General features: G+C 46.0%; 1 pseudogene; it reads left to right on the forward strand.

Moving 5' to 3' along the window:
* The first annotated feature begins 4,149 nt into the window (after positions 1–4,149).
* LOC140410920 (derlin-2-like) overlaps positions 4,150–13,150 on the forward strand; it is a 39,993-nt pseudogene continuing 30,992 nt past the window's right edge.

Below are 13,150 nucleotides of genomic sequence, written 5' to 3' on the forward strand. Positions count from 1 at the left end.
TAAGCAAAAAGTGAAAGGAGGTGGAGCAGTGCTGGTAATAAAAGATACAAGATCAGTCTATTAGTTAGAGAGGCTCTTAGATTGGAAGATCAAGATGTCGAGTCAGTTTGGATAGAGCTAACGAACAGCAAGGAAACATTGGCAGGATAAAAGCAAATTACTGCGGATGCTAGAATCTGAAGCAAAAGCAGAAAATACTGGACAATTGCAGTAGACCTGACAGCATCTGTGGAGAGAGAAGGGAGCTAATGTTTTGAGTCTGGACGACTCTTTGACAAAGCTTTGACAAAGAGTCATCCAGAGTCAAAACATTAACCTCCTTCTCTCACCACAGATGCAGTCAGAAAAATATTGATAGGAATTGTTTATAGGCCACCAAACAGTAGTTGCAATGGGAACCAAAGAGAAAATGCGGGAAAATCTCAGCAGGTCTGGCAGCAGCTGTAGGGAGAGAAAAGAGCTAACGTTTCAAGTCCAGATGACCCTTTGTCAAAGCTGCTTCCACAGTAATTTGCTTTTATTTAGTAGTGGCAATGGGGCATGGTATGTGTCAGGAAATTAGAGGTGCATGTAACAAGGGTATACAAGTAATCACTTAACCTTCTCAAGCGTTAAAAATTCCAGCAGGTCCCCCGCCGCACCAGGGCACAGGGTGGAGAGGTTGATCTCCACCCTAACAGGATCCGCCTTCGGGCGATCAATGAGGTGAAGACTACAACATCTGCCTCCGCATCCGTTTCCAACCCCGGCTGGTCCGACACCCCGAATATGGCCTTCTGGGTTCAGTTTCACGTGCACCACTTTAACGATTACCCTAAAAACCTCCTCCCGGTATTCCTCCACCTTTGGACAGGCCCAAAACATAAAATCCAGATCTGTTATTAAAGCAAGTAAGGAAACTTTTGCCAGACATGGTATTCCAACCACTGTCATGTCTGACCATGGGCCGTGCTTCGACAGTCATGAATGGGCTGAATTCTCTCGCGAATACAACTTAGCTCACATCACATTGATTCCGCATTAACCTCAATCAAATGGTAAAGTGGAGAAAGGAGTTCAAGTCATCAAACAACTTCTTAACAAAGCTTTAGATTCTCGTTCAGATATCAATCTAGCTTTACCATCATATAGAGCAACTCCGTTTTCGACTGGTCTATGGGGCCACAGCGACATACAGTGCCCCTCCCCCAACCCTCCCAACCACCCCCCACCTAATGTTCAATGTTATCCAATTCTTCAAAGTGCATAATGAATAACACCCATGAATTGTAGAACCCCTCCATCCTTCCCCTCAGTTCAAACTTAACCTTCTCAAGAGTTAGGATTTCCAACAGGTCCCCCCGCCACGCCAGGGCACAGGGTGGAGAGGTTGCTCTCCATCCCAACAGGATCCACCTTCGGGCAATCAACGAGGCGAAGGCTACAACATCTGCCTCCGCACCCGTTTCCAGCCCCGGCTGGTCAGACACCCCGAATATGGCCCTCCCGAGGTCCCGGGTCCAGTTTCACGTGCACCACTTTAGCCTAAAAACCTCCTTCCAGTAATCCTCCAGCTTTGGACAGGACCAAAACATATGAACGTGAATAGCGGGGGCCCCCCCCCCGCAACATTCACACACATCTTCTATCCCCTCAAAGAGCCGGCTCATCCTCGCCCTTGTGAGGTGTGGTCCATATACCACCTTGAGCTGTATCAGCCCCAACCTCACACACGAGGCATTCACTCTTCGGAGAACCTCACACCAGAACCCCTCCTCCAAACCCTCTCCCAACTCTTCCTCCCACTTTGCTTTGATCCCTTCCAGTAGTGCCTTCTCCTCTTCCAAAATAGCCCCGTAAACCGTCGACACTACCCCCTTCTCCAGTCCCCCTGTCGTCAGCACCTCCTTCAGCAATGTGGAGGCCGGTTCCTCCAGGAAGCTCTTTATCTCCTTCCTGGCAAAAATCTCAAACCTGCATGTATCTAAACATTTCCCCCTGCTCCAGCCCATACTTCGCTCTCAGCTCCTTCAATCCTGCAAACCGACCCCCAAGAAACAAATCTTTTGGTGTATTAATCCCCTTCTCCTCCTAATTCCGAAAATTTCTGTCCCACTTCACTGGTTCAAATCTGTGGTTCCCCCGAATCGGCATTTCCCTTGTCCCTGCCCCCAACCCGAAGTGTTGGCGAAACTGCCTTCAAGGGGCTGGATTAGCACACTCGGCTAAATTGCTGGCTTTTAAAGCAGACCAAGGCAGGCCAGCAGCATGGTTCGATTCCCGTACCAGCCTCCCCGAACAGGTGCCGGAATGTGGCGACTAGGGGCATTTACACAGTAACTTCATTGAAGCCTACTTGTGACAATAAGCGATTTTCATTTCATTTCATTCTCAATTAGGCTATTATTACCGGACTCCCTGAGTATTTATGTGGGCCTATTACAGGCAGAGAATGGAAAATTTATAATGTGGGAGAGAAACTAAACAAATACATTGTGTTGTATTTCGCAAAGGAAAATAGAAGAATCTTCCCTGAAATATTACTGAGCCAAGGGACTAGTGAGATTGAGGACCTTGAATGAAATTAGCAGTAGAAAAGTATGCTGGAGAAGTTGATGGGCTGAAAATTGATACATCCCCTGATGATCCACATCTCAGAGTGTTGAAAGAGGTGTCTGGAGAGATCATGGATGCATTGGTTATTGGAAGGTAGGGGATGTAATATTTCCTAGTTTGCTGATGACACAATGTGAGTTGTGACGAGGATGCAAAGACGTTTAAAGGGGATTTCGACAGACTAAATGAGTGGACAAGAACATGGCGATGGAATACAATGTGGAAGAATGGTAAGAAAAACACAAATGCAGAATATTTCTTAAATGGGGAGAGATTGATAAGTATGGATATCCAGAGGGACTTGGGTGTCCTTGTTTGTAACTCACTGAAATCACAGAATTTACATTGCAGAAGGCCATTCGGCCCATTGAGTCTGCACCAGCCCCAGAAAGAGCACCCCGCATATACCCATAACCCAGTAACCCCACCTAACCTTTTTGGACACTAAGGGCAATTTATCATGTCCAATCCACCTAACCTGCACATCTTTGGACTGTGGGAGGAAACCAGAGCACCCGGAGGAAACCCACGCAGACACAGGGAGAACGTGCAGACTCCACAGAGCCCGTGACCAAGCCGGGAATCAAACCTGGGACCCAGGAGCTGTGAAGCAACTGTGCTAACCACCGTGCTACCGTGCTGCCCACTAACATGCAGGTACAACAAGCAATTAGGAAGGCAAACACTATGTTAGCCTTTATTGCAATGGAATTTGAGTACAGGATTGCAGTTGTACAGAGCCAAGCTGAGACCACACCTGGATTATTATGTGCAGTTTTGGTCTTCTTACCAAAGGATCTAATTCCTGGAACAAAAGAGAAAATGCTGGAAAATCTCGGCAGGTCTGGCAGCATCTGTAGGGAGAGAAAAGAGCTAACGTTTTGAGTCCGATGGCTCTTTGTTAAAGCACCACTTTGGTGCAAGGAGCTTTGACAAAGAGTCATCGGACTCAAAACGTTAGCTCTTTTCTCTCCCTACAGATGCTGCCAGACCTGCCGTGATTTTCCAGCATTTTCTCTTTCGTTTCAGATTCCAGCATCTGCAGTAATTTGCTTTTATCCAGATGTAATTCCTGGGATGGTGGGATTATCCCACAAAATTGAAACGTACAAAATTCTTACAGGTGCCAACAGGATGAATGCAGAGAGGATGTTTGCCGGTCTGTGAGGAGAGGGGTGAGGGACATTTGTAATTCTCTATCTCAGAGGCTGTGGAGGCTCAGTCATTGATAATGCTCGAAGCAGAAATGGACAGAATGCCTAGGTATTAAAGCAATGGGGGAAAGGGTGATTGAGTGAATGGTTGGAACAAGCTGGACGGGCTGAATAGCCTCCTCCTGCTCTTCTCGCCCAGGCTCCTGCTCCTCGCGTGGTGATCACTCATTGGCTGCCGCTTTGTTTTGGACTGTTCCTATTGGTCAGTTCTAGCGACATGGCTTACACTGCTATTGGTCAAGCAGAGTCGACGTGTCATGTAGCCCCGCCCTTCTCTATTCCAATTGCATTGTTGTAGTCCCGCCTCCCGGGCCCTGCAGCCTAATTGGTCGCTGGTGTGAGCGCTGCTCGGCCATTGGCTGCCGGGGGTGTCAGTCAGGCGGAGGCGGCGAGGCCATGGCGGCTTATCAGAGTTTGCTGCAGGAATACCGGAGAATGCCGACCGTCACCCGGGCCTACACCACCGCCTGTGTGTTGACCACGGCGGCCGTGGTAAGAATCAGACTCCTCGACCCCAATTGCTGCTCTCCAGATAATGACCGCTGTTCTATCGCGTTCCCAACTCTCCCGGATTACCCGGGAGGGACACGGATCCCCTGGCACTGCTGCAGGCCGGATGGGGGACCTGCAGCAGCAGCAGCATCCAGCCCCTAGTGAGGTATCATTCCCCTCACAGTCCGGAGAACAATCAGGGAATTGGGGGTGGTGGGTGAATCCTGCAGGAATCCCTCCAGTTAGAGTTGGCAGCTAATGTGATATGGGGGAAGAAACAGAAAATGTTGATAAAACTCATTGATTGGGCAGCATCTGTGTCGAGAAAGTGCTGGAGAGAGAGAGAGAGAGAGATGTGGAAAGTGTGGCAGAGTGGACCTCAGGATGTGGTAAGAGCGGTGTGAAGAATGCTGAATGTCCAGGAGATACCTGTTAACATGGGTGGATCCCAAACATGAAAGGCGGAAGAAGTTGGAGCCAGGGATAGTTCCTGAGTTGGGTGTTGTAGTTTTAAGCAATGATTAAACATGAGAAGGGAAGAAGTCAATTTGAACTCCTGAAGCATTTGGCTATTGTACCCATATTTCATAAAGTAAAAGTGAAATAAAGTCCCAGATGACCATAGGCTGCTTTCCCCTTGGAGGGGGAGAACTGACTGGTGGTGATTTAACCTGAGGGTCACCACACCTCTGATGAGGAGCCAGGAATTGAACCTGCTGGCCTCTTTCCACATCACGAACCAGCTGTCCAGCCAACTGAGCTAAACCAATCTCATATTTCGTAACAGACCCGTGAATCTCCTGTGGTGTTGCATATAAGGGGTTAATGCCAAGCAGGGTTAGAGGGTGGGGAATGATCGGAAGGTAGTAATTAATTAATTCTATACTTCGATTGTGAATGACTCCACTGGTGGGAGCAGTCAACTGTGTGAGTGTGGACATTGGAATTTATCATGGTAAAAGTTGAGAAACAGATTTTGTAAAATCTGTCCTCGAGATGTGGGTGATAGTTTTTGAGGCAGAATTTCTTGTCCTAAAGGCATTATGAATTTCTTACTCGGTGTAGTCACAAATGAATCAGGGCAGGTAGAACCAACAATCCCCTTTGCCCGAAGGACATTAGTCACCCAGCCAGGTTTTTATGATATGATTTTTATGATAATGCTCCTGGTGTCCATAAGATATGGGAGCAGAATTAGGCCATTTGGCCCATCGAGTCTGTTCCGCCATTCGATCATGGCTGATGTGTTCCTCATCCTCATTCTCCTGCCTTCTCCCATAATTAGGGCAGCACGGTAGCATTGTGGATAGCACAATTGCTTCACAGCTCCAGGGTCCCAGGTTCGATTCCGGCTTGGGTCACTGTTTGTGCGGAGTCTGCACATCCTCCCTGTGTGTGCATGGGTTTCCTCCGGGTGCTCCGGTTTCCTCCCACAGTCCAAAGTTGTGCAGGTTAGGTGGATTGGCCATGATAAATTGCCCTTAGTGTCCAAAATTGCCCTTAGTGTTGGGTGGGGTTATGGGGATCGGGTGGAGGTGTTGACCTTGGGTAGGGTGCTCTTTCCAAGAGCCGGTGCAGACTCGATGGGCCGAATGGCCTCCTTCTGCTCTGTAAATTCTATGATTCTATGATAATCCTATATCCCCTTATTAATCAAGAAATCCCATTATTAATCAAGAACATCAACTTGTGCTAGAGATGCTGTTATCTACAAGGCTACAGACCAAGAGCTGGAAGATGGAATTCGACAGAATAGTTCCTTCTTGGAACATAAGAACTAGGAGCAGGATAGCACTTCTGCCTTAGAATGCTGAGGACCCGGGTTCGATCCTGGCCCCGGGTCACCGTCCGTGTGGAGCACATTCTCCCTGTGTCTGCGTGGGTCTCGCCCCCACAACCCAAAGATGTGCAGGGTAAATGGATTGGCCATGCTACATTGCCCCTTAATTGGAAAAAAATAATTGGGCTCTCTAAATTTTCAAAAACAAAGAACTAGGAGGTGTAGGCAATTTAGCTTCTCAAGGCTGCTCCACCATTCAGTAGGATCATGGCTGATCTCATCATTGCCTCAACTCCACTGTCCTGTCCATTCTCTGTAGCCCTTCAACCTATTACCAATTAAAAATCTGTCTACCTCCTCCTCCGATTTACTCACTGTCCAAGCATCCACCGCATTCTGGAGAAGTGAATGCCACAGATTCACAACCCTTTGGGAGAAGTAGTTTCTCCTCATCTCTGTTTTAAATTTGCAACCTCTTATCCTGAAACTATGACCTCTCGTTCTAGAATGCCCCACAAGAGGAAACATCCGCTCCACGTCTACTTTATCCACACCTTTTATCATCTTCTATATCTCAATTTGATCTCCCCTAATTCTTCTAAACTCTGGAGAGTATAGGCCTAAACTCCACAATCTCTCTCAATATGACAAACCCCTCATCTCTAGGATCAATGCAGTGAACTTCCTCTGAACTGCCTCCAATGCCACTACATATTTTCTCTCATAAGCCCAGAAATGTCCAGATTTATTCATTGCAGTTTTATAACTTGTTGGTTGGTGTTTGAACTGGCAAACCTCGTTCACAGAAACCGATTATTGTTGAAAAGAAAGACGTAGGGCAGCACGGTGCCGAGGTCCCAGGTTCGATCCCGGCTCTGGGTCACTGTTCGTGTGGAGTTTGCACATTCTTCCCGTGTTTGCGTGGGTTTCGCCCCCACAACCCAAAGATGTGCAGGTTAGGTGGATTGGCCACGCTAAATTACCCCTTAATTGGAAAAACTGAATTGGGTACTCTAAATTAAAAAAAAAAAAGAAAAGAAAGACGTGTGTGGCTGAAGTACAAGGCAAAAAGCTTCAGTCACGCTTCTTTCTTTTCCACAATATTGAAGAAATGATTTAGGCTCTTTTGGTACTTTCCAGCTTTCCTTATTGTCTCATTGATATTAAATGCCTCAGAAGTAGCAGAACCCAGCATTCAAACCATGTCAGTCCCAGGCATGGCTTCGATGTGAAATATTCAGGAAGCACAGAGCAGTCAAAAAAGAAAGAAGAGGTTAGGGTGTGAATGAAAGGTCCTCTCACAGTGTATAATGAATGGAGAGTTTAGGGGTGTGAAGACAGGTCCTCTCACAGTGTATAATGAATGGAGAGGTTAGGGTGTGAGAGAAAGTTCCTCTCACAGAGTATAATGAATGGAGAGGTTAGGGGCGTGAGTGAAAGGTCCTCTCACCGTGTATAATGAATGGAGAGTTTAGGGGTTTGAGTGAAAGGTCCTCTCAGTGCATAATGAATGGAGAGTTTAGGGGTGTGAGTGAAAGGTCCTTTCACAGTGTATAATGAATGGAGGGGTTAAGGGTGTGAGTGAAAGGTCCTCTCACAGTGTATAATGAAAGGAGAGGTTAGGGGTGGAGTACTCCTAGTGCCAGTGAGTATAGGAATAGGAGGAGAGCTGGTGAATGTGTGGCTGAAAAGATGGTGCAGGAGGGAGGGGTTTAGTCTCCTGGATCACTGGGTCTGTTTCTGGGATAGGTCGGACCTGTACAAGTCGGACAGGTTGCACCTGAACCAGAACGGGACTAACATCCTTGCGGGAGGTTTGCTGGTGCTGCTAGGGAGAGTTTAAACTAATTTGGCAGGGGATGGGTTACAGATTTGATGTAGAGTAGGGAGCGATGTACAGCCAAATATAGAAGGAAAATCAAGTCAGTCTGGAAGGCAGGGTGAAGATAGAGATGTTAAGGCATAAGAGAATATGGCAAGGCTGGATAGCATTTATTTTAATGTAAGGAGTCTTAGGCAAGGCTGATGAATTAAGGGTGTTGATTAACACATGGGAGTTTGATATTATTGCTATCACAGAGACATGGTTCCTTAGAGTAGAGAAGGCTGAGGGGGGACCTCATTGAGGTGTACAAAATTGCACCTGACCGGAAGGGGAGAGGGGAAATGATTGGGGCAGTACCTAGCCGGGATGGGGGCAGCATGGATGTGGATTACTGAGATGACTGTCAGTGAGATTTATAGGAGAATAGAATTTTCAATTCCGGTAAAATTCAGCTACTGAATTGCATTTCTGCCAGGAATTTGTCTTGTTTATTAGTGAATATGGCGCACCTTCAGACTACTCCAGTCCCCTGTGGTGGGGATGCTTCCATTAGAAAGAGAGACCGATATCCTGCTTTTCACAATCACTAGCCATGAAGCCATCTCGAAGTATGACCATTGTTGTAATATGGGGAGTGCAGCAGCCAATATACATACTGCTAGATCCCACAAACAGCGATGTGATAATTACCAGATAATCTGCTTTGTTTGTGATGAGGATTGAAGGATAAATATTGACCAGGACATGAGGGGGGTCAATGGTAATGGGGGTTGGGGCTGTCAGTGGGGGTTGGGTGGTCAGTGCCGGTCATTTGGGGGGCAGGGGGGGTCCAGGATTCTGGGGTCGGGGGACATTACTGGGGCGTCAGGGTTGGAGAGTTATTGGGAGTGTGGTGCGGATTGGGGAGTCATGCTTTGAGTGCTGTGTCCATTGGGGGGGGCGGGGGATAAAAGTTTGGGTTGGATTCTGGAATGGGATCTATGTCGCACTTCAAGTTTGCTTTGGGGAAGTCTAGTATTCAGGAACAGACTGTTTGACCGGGGCTGTTCAGACACATTGCTCAGGAAACAGCTGCTGTCTGCAGTATGATGTGTCTTTCTGTGCACAGTTGACGTGGCACTTGGAGTTTCTACAGACTTCTCTACAAGACTAGCTTTCGTTTATGATAAGCGCAGCATCGGGGAACCATATGGTGTCTCTCTCTACCCCTGAACAATGGCTGGTCAAGGAAGAACTTTCTTTAGCGCCTTTGACAACTGGATGCCTAAAAACTCTTTCCAGCCAATAGCGATACTTTGTGATTTGTGCTCACATTTGTAATTTGAACACAGCAATGAGGTAATGATTAGAACATTTGTTTTGGTGATTCTGATTATTGTCCGGAGCACCAGAGATAGCTCCTGAGCTCTTTGGATTTCTTTTTCTTTATAAATTCAGAGTACCCAATTATTTTTTCCCACCCAATTAAGGGGCAATTTAGCGTGGCCAATCCACCTAACCTGCACATCTTTGGGTTGTGGGGGAGAATGTGCAAACTCCACACGGACAGTGACCCAGGGCCGGGATTCGAACCTAGGTCCTCAGCGCTGTAGTCCTAGTGCTAACCATTGCACCACGTGCCGCCCATACTCCTGAGCGCTTTAAAGTGTTGTAGGATCTTTTGCATCCACCCAAGTCCACCAAATATTGGGAAGGAGTAAGCAAATTTCTGCATGTAAAAACAATCGTAGTTGAAGACTTCAACTACCCTAATATCAACATTGTAATGGGCACAAAGGGTGCAAAATTCCTGAATGCGTTCAAGAGAACCTTCTTAACCAGTGAAATAGCAAGCCCAACGAGAGATGTGCAACAAGAGATTTAGTGCTCGGAATTGAGGCTGGGCGCACAGATGAAGCAACAGAGGGTGCAATGAATATACAAAATTGGCATACTTTATAGTTTGTACTTTTGCAGTAATATTATTAAAACCTACATTAAAATGCTTGCCGACAAATGTCTGCTAGAGATGTGATTAAAAGTGAGGCAATCAGTGAGTTTTACATGGGAAATAGATATTAAAAACCATTTTACTTACCTGTTTGCAGATAGAGAGCTAATGTAATGTAACCGTTTGAGCCCGGCTAAACAAATCAAGGCACATCTTGTAACAAGAGAGACAAAAGAATGCTGTGTGCTTTTGAGTGTAGCTGGTAGAGTTAATGGGCGGGGAAAGGAGTTGCTTCCAGGACTCTAAGCTGAGTAGAAGGTTTTCAGCTTGATCCTAAAAAAAGGTTTATATCTCCAAGAACTCTGCAACAAGTTAAGCAAGTAAAACCTTGCTTAAGGTGGTATTTGATATATGTGGGTTGCTTAATTGGATTATAGAGGCAGGTTTCAGAAAGCAAGGTAAGATGTCGTAACTGTTAAATGTAAAGCTATTTCTTTGATGCTAATGCGCTCAATTCTGTATTCAAATTAACGTTTATCTTGATATAAAAGCTGTCTACTGGTCAGTGTTATCATTCCTGTTGTGCAGTCGCATTTCCTCACAGTTTTACCAAATGCAAATAGTTGGGTATTAGTCCGGGACTTTTACCAAAATTGGGGTTCTGTCCCAGACCTGTAACATTGGGGAATCAGTTTGGAGAGAGTCCTTTATTCAGTCACGGGATATGGGCATTGCTGGTTGGGCCAGCAACCATTTCCCATCCCTAATTGCCCTTGAGAAGATGTTGGGGAACTACCTTCTTGAACCGCTGGGGTTCTGGAGGGGGGTTACCGAAGTATTGTCAAAGGTTTTGGGAATGGAGGTAACACTGAGCCCATGGGTAGCAATTATTGCAGTGTTGGATGATCCTGGTTCTCTCGTGGGGAAAGAAGCTGACGCAGTGGCCTTTGCTTCCCTGCTAGCACAGAGGAGGATCGCGCTGCAGGGCGGGATTCGGAGCTGCCAAGGGAAGGGACATGGGTGAGTGACCTGCCGGAATTTCTCCACTTAGAAAAGATTAAGTTCGCCATTAGGGGGATGGACGAGGGGTTCTCCATGAGTGGAAGCTGTTCATCGATTTCTTTAAAGCGTACGAAACGGCAGTTGTGTGTGGGGGAGAGGTCTTGTTTTCCCTCTTTTCTTTGTTAAGGGAGAAGGGAGTGTTGAGGGTTATACTGGTTAAAAAAAAGGGAGGTAGGAGGAAATGTGCATAATTAGCATTAGATATCTTACTTGTTTTTTGTCGATTATGGCTCTTTGAATCTTTCTGTTTTTGTATATATTTGAAAATACCCACAAATTATCTTTTTTCAAAAAATTGCTGCCTTGATGTTGAAGACAGTCGTTTTCACCTCCCTTCTGGAGTTGAGTTCACTTATTCTTGTTTGAACCAAGGTTGTAATGAGGTCAAGAGCTCCGTGACCTTAGTGGAATCCAAACTGAACATCAGTGAGTGGGTTATTGCTGAGTAAGTGCTGCTTGATAGCACTGTTGAAGACTCCTTACATCACTTTACTGATGATGGAGAGTCGACTGATCGGGGGTAACTGTCTGGGTTGGATTTGTCCTGTTTCTTGCGTACAAGACATACCTGGCAATTTTCCACATTGCCAGATAGATAGCTTTAGCATCATCATGGAAAAGGACACAGATAGAATGGGAGTAAAAGTTCTGGACTGGGGGAAGACAAATTTTATAAAGCCGAGAGGTGATCTGGTGAGTGTGGACTGGACACAGCTATTAGAAAGAAAATCAGTACCAGATCCGTGGGAGGCATTCAAAAGCAAGATTCTATAGTCACACAGAAAATGGGTGAATGTACTGCCAAATCTAGGGCACACTGGTAATCCAGACACATACAGGGCACTCTCTGATATAACTGACCACAGCAGCACAGTGAGACACCAAGATCCCACTTCCCCCAGCTTTAATTCTGCTCTCTCCACTCACTGCTTGTCTCTTAGCAAAGTTCTGATGACAAACCGGTCCAGCAGGGCTCACAATCCTGTCATATAAGAGTACCTTTAAGAAATGGGTGTTTATAAATGGGTGTGTATATAAATATCTGTAGTGCGAGTACCTTTAAGAAATGGGTGTTTATAAATGGGTGTGTATATAAATACCTGTAGTGCGAGTACCTTTAAGAAATGGGTGTTTATTACTACAGTGATGTCCGAGAGTGAGTGGAGCTGGGCTGTCCGCTTTTTACTTTCGTTTTTGAGCAGGCTGCAGGGTGTGTTTTAGTTTCGTTTTCAGTGTTGGAGCTGAATCCAGAACAAGCAGGTGTACTACTGTTCTCTCTGCCATCAAAAGACTATCTCTTGATCATTTGGTGAATTCAGAATTATAAATATTTTCAGTAGTGGCTTTAACCTGATGTGCTTCTGATAAAGGTTTTGTTTTTAAGTCGTATGGATGTTAAAAGGAAAGCTGAAAGGGTTACTTAGTGTTGTAGTGTTTGGGGGTTGTATTTGAATTGATGGTTGCTAAAATGTTCACTATGTTTTAAAAAGGTTAACTTGAGTTCATAGAATGAACATTGTTTTGCTTTAAAAAATACTTTTCCATTTCTGCTGTCCCACACCTGTAAAGTGGGCCGTGTGCTCCCCATTCCACAATCTAGTAAAAGTTGTGGGTCAGGTGAACGCCATGATACACTTTGGGGTTCTCTAAACCCTGTCCCATAACAATCCAGTGGCTTCAATATTCCAGGCTTTCGGGGAGACTCTCCGAGAGGCTGGTTAGGCTGAGGTTGTATTCCTTGGAGCAGGGAAGGCTGAGGGAGGACCAGATTGAGGTGTACAAATTATGAGGGGTATCAATATAGTGAATAGGAGGAAACATTTCGTCTTAGCTGAGGGTTTAATAACCAGGGGCATAAAGTTGTGGTAGGAAGCAGGAGGTTTAGAGGGTATTTGAGGAAACACTTTCTATCACTCGGGGGCGGGGGCGGGGGGGGTGGGGGGGTGAATCTGGAACTCACTGCCTGAATGTGTGGTGGAGGCGGGAACCCTCACAACATTTAAAAAGTATTTAGATGAGCACGCAAAATGCCATAACATATAAGGCTATGGACCAATTGCTGGAAATTCCCGTACCAGCCTCCCCGAACAGGTGCCGGAATGTGGCGACTAGGGGCTTTTCACAGTAACTTCATTGAAGCCTACTTGTGACAATAAGCGATTTTCATTTCATTTTCATTCAAATGGGATTAAATAGATAGGTGCTAGCTGGCTGGCACAGACACGATGGGCAGAAGGGGCTCTTTCCGTGTT

This window comes from Scyliorhinus torazame, chromosome 1, assembly GCF_047496885.1.
Source record: "Scyliorhinus torazame isolate Kashiwa2021f chromosome 1, sScyTor2.1, whole genome shotgun sequence".
NCBI classification, from domain to species: Eukaryota; Metazoa; Chordata; class Chondrichthyes; order Carcharhiniformes; family Scyliorhinidae; genus Scyliorhinus; species Scyliorhinus torazame.